Source organism: Tupaia chinensis, unplaced genomic scaffold (genome assembly GCF_000334495.1).
Source record: "Tupaia chinensis unplaced genomic scaffold, TupChi_1.0 Scaffold138235_1, whole genome shotgun sequence".
Taxonomy (NCBI): domain Eukaryota; kingdom Metazoa; phylum Chordata; class Mammalia; order Scandentia; family Tupaiidae; genus Tupaia; species Tupaia belangeri.
In genome coordinates, this window is record NW_006198133.1 from 2,470,008 (window position 1) to 2,473,898 (window position 3,891).

The 3,891-nt window shown below is 50.0% G+C and overlaps 1 pseudogene; it reads right to left on the minus strand.

The window, feature by feature from the left end:
* Positions 1–2,502: 2,502 nt before the first annotated feature.
* On the minus strand, positions 2,503–3,535 carry LOC102491398 (non-POU domain-containing octamer-binding protein pseudogene; annotated as a pseudogene).
* Between the last annotated feature and the right edge of the window lie 356 nt (positions 3,536–3,891).

Consider the following 3,891-nt stretch of genomic DNA (forward strand, 5'->3'; position numbering starts at 1 on the left):
ATGGTGGTTAAGGCAGCTGGATCCCACATAGCCAACTATGTGGTTCAAGTCCTGGCCCCGGTGATTTGAACAACGTGCCAGCTGTGTGTGCATACATTTCCAAAATGCAAAAAGGAGGGAGAAATGAAGAAGAGATTGTGGCATGACCATCCTCCATGGAGAATTCTTCCTCACTTGCTTTCTCTTTCTCTGTCCGTCTCCAATGATTGCACACTCCCTCTAGCAAAACTAAAATTAAAAAAAAGAAAAATTCCACTTATCTTCCTAAGTTTTCTATTCTACTACACTTGCCTGCCCATATATCAGTACCACACTGTTTTAATTACAGGGGCTTCAGAGTATGCTCTATTATCTTATAAGGTTGTTTCTCCCTCATAGTTTTTCCTCCTTCAGTGTTTTGCTGGCTGTTCTAGCATTTGTGTTCTTCACTGTGAATGTAAGATCAACTTGTGGAACTCCTTTTTTTTTGTTTGTTTTTTCTTAGAGAGAGAGTTTTGCTATAGGCCAAAAGCACTCACCAGAGAGACATAAAGCAACCCCCCAGGGGGGATGGCCACACCAGTCCCTTCTCCTCCGTTCTGCTCTCAGGATCTTGGGCATGCATGCACACGCACCCGGCACGAGTTTGAATTGTCCAGGTCCAGGACTCGAACTACAGTTGGCCATGTGACAGTCCAGCAAGTAACCATTATGCCATCTGCTAGTTCTGCATGTTAACTGTTTAACCTGTTGTATTTCTTAGATTAATTTGTTCTCATACAATGTCCTAAAGTTTTCCACACGTACTATTTCATATCGTGCATTTAGAGATGGTAATTCTTCTTTAACCCAATCTTGCGGCTTTACTTTACCTCGCTCATATAATTGCCAATTATAAGAGTGTAACAATTACAGGAGCAGCCATAGGGGTCCTTCTTGCACTGTTCCTGACAGTAGTGGAAATGCTTGCAGTGTTGCACCATTCCATAACACTCTAGACTGAGGGGTACGTAAATATATTAATATTATATATATTAGTATTTCTATATTACATATTAATTACTTATGTATAATATAAATACATATTATAAAGTATAAATATATAATTTACAAAAATGAAGTTCCTGTTGAGAAACTATGCCTTGAGTCCTTTTTTTTTTCTTTTTTGGAGAAGTTTTTGCTACATGGTGCATGCGCTCGCCAGAAAGAGAGAGACAGAGAGATAGAAAGTGAGAGATCACCCCCCAGGAGGGATGGCCACATCGCAATCCTTTCTCCTCCATTCTCCTCTCGGGATCTTGGGCACGCACGCACACGTGCCCAGCATGAGTTTTAAGCCACTGGGTCTGGGACTCGAACCGTAGTCCCTTGAGTCCTATTTTTGAGTTTTTAAATGAGTTTTGAGTCTTGTCATGTGCTCATTTTTTTAAGGCTTAAAATGTATTTTAAATAAGTCGATGCTGCATTACTGCTCCATTTCTCAGAAAAAAGACTCCAAATGTAAGGTGTCAGGGCAAATCACACATGATCACCAATAAAAAAAATGCACAGCATAAGTACCTAAGACAGGCGAGGCTAGGAGCTACTGGCAGACCTTCAGTCTACAGCAGCCCTATTCCCAAGATTGTACCAGACTTAAGAAACGCCATGAAGGGAACCAGCAGTTAGCGTAATGGCTATGGCGCTGGACTCCCCCGTAGTCAACTGCGGTTCGCATCCCAGACCCGGTGGCTTAAAACTCATGCTGGGCACGTGTGCGTGCGTGCCCAAGATCCCGAGAGGAGAATGGAGGAGAAGGGATTGCGGCGTGACCATCCCCCCTGGAGGGTGATTTCTCGCTTTCTGTCTCTATGTCTCTCTCTGTCTGTCTGGCGAGCGCACGTACCCTATAGCGAAAAACCTCTCAAAAACAAAACAAAACAAAAAAACGCCATGAACAGCAACATGTCAGACACAAAGGGGTCACTCTTGGATTGTCCTTGCCCACAGAAAAAATAGAGGAAAGTTAACACGATTTTTAAAAAAATGTAAGATATACTAAAATGAAAATCTCCAAGAGCATATGTCTTCCTTAGGACATGCAGGGTAACATACGGGCTAACAGAGGTGCATGTACACTGTCTGTGACCTCTGGGAACCTCCACCTGAATTCCCACCTGGGAGTGAACAGCGATGGGGCTCAGGTCATTGGGGGAAGTTTGGATTTTGTGGTATATGTGGCAGTGTTCCTGGCGTTAGACAGTGTGGATGAAAAAGCAAACATAACATGATGGCCAAAAAAAAAAAGGAATAATCAAGACGAATGGGGCCTTAGCAGGATCCATTTTGCAATGGTTCCCCCAGGCCTCAACAATCACATCTGAGAGTTTAGGAAGGCACCTCCGGGAGACTGATGAAACAATATACCACACGGAACTGACTGGTTAAATACCGTCCCCTTTGCCCCCTGCCTCCAGTATTACTCCCCAGAGTAGAGCAGCCAGGGAAGACCTAACAACTGGAAGGAACCCCAACGTTTCTCCAGGGTAGAATTCTGGCTAGTCCAAAAAGCGTCCTTCTTTTAAGGGTTTTAGGAAGCTAGACGCCGCAACTTTGTTAGTATCGGCGACGTCTGTTTGGAGCAAATTCAGCTCCAGTTGTACGGTTGCAGGAGTTCCACCAGTTTCCCCAATTCCTTCCATTGTAGCAGCATGACCAAAGCGTTCAGTTGTCGGTGGGGTCAATCCCAAGGGTCCCTCTGGCATCATAGTGGCAGGTCCTGGAGCTGGGGTACCAGCTGGCACAGGGGCAGGGGGCATGGCGCCTCTGTTGTTCATGCCCATGGCACCTCTCCGACCCATCTGCGTCTCTTGCTCTCTCGCATCAGGGAAGGTTCCCTTGGGTCCTTCCTGCCCCCTCCTCTCGGCGCCAGCGCTGCCCTTCCTGCCTAAGCTGCCGCTGCTTTCGTTTCTGCACCTCTTGGTTGTGCAGCTCTCCCGTGCTCCGAAGGTCTTCTTGGCACCTCATCAGCATCACCTGTGCTCACGGCGGGCGGCCTCCATCTCCAGCCTCTTATGCTGGGCCCACCTGCTCCTGCGCAGCTCCGCCTCAGTGGGCGCCTCCCAGCGCGGCCGTGCTCATACTCAGAGGCCGGGGCTGTGCAGACCTGGGGGCGGTGCAGACCTGGGGGCTGTGCAGACCTGGGGGCCGCGCTCCTTGGGAAGTGGCCGCTTCTCTGGAAGCCCCTCTTCACCTTCTCACTGCCCGTGGGCTGCACAGGCACAGCCGAGCAAACACGGCTGCCAGGAAAGAGCGCGCACTGTGTGTGTGCAGAGCTCTCCCGGCTGCTGGCTTCCCGAGAACCCTGTGGCACAGTGTCCAAGGGCCTGCCTCCGTGGTCCACAGCGAGGGCAGCCCATTCCGCCCGGCCCCGCCCGGAAAAGGCCTCTTCCCGCACGCAGTTGGCTGGACACGTGCTGGGGAAGGTTTCGGACCGTGAGGGATGCGCTATGGCAGGGGGGGGGGGCGCGCGGCCGCCCTGCAGGGAGCGGCCTGCCGTCCGGGCTGCCTTGGCCATGTCGGCGAGGGTTCGCGTTTCCCAGCTGGTAAGGCCACAGCCTTTGTCCTGCAGAGTGAAGCCTTCACCGGCCTTCCCGTATTTCTCGGCTTCCTCATTTCCTCTTCAGTGAGGTCAGGAGGACGATCGCCCACAGGGACTACGCTCAGTGAAGGCCGTCTCCTGGCCTCCTAAAATTCTTCAGGTCATAGTCAGGCCTTCATTTTGGGGCTGACCTGTCGCCCGTTTGCAGGTGTGGGTGGCGCAGTGGCTGGGGCTGCTGCTGTGCTGCGGTGGGACGCTGATGATGCTTCTTGGAGTATGGTTTGTTTCTCCAAATTCACATTTTATTGCTCTGAGTTTTTGTACCCTCCGCT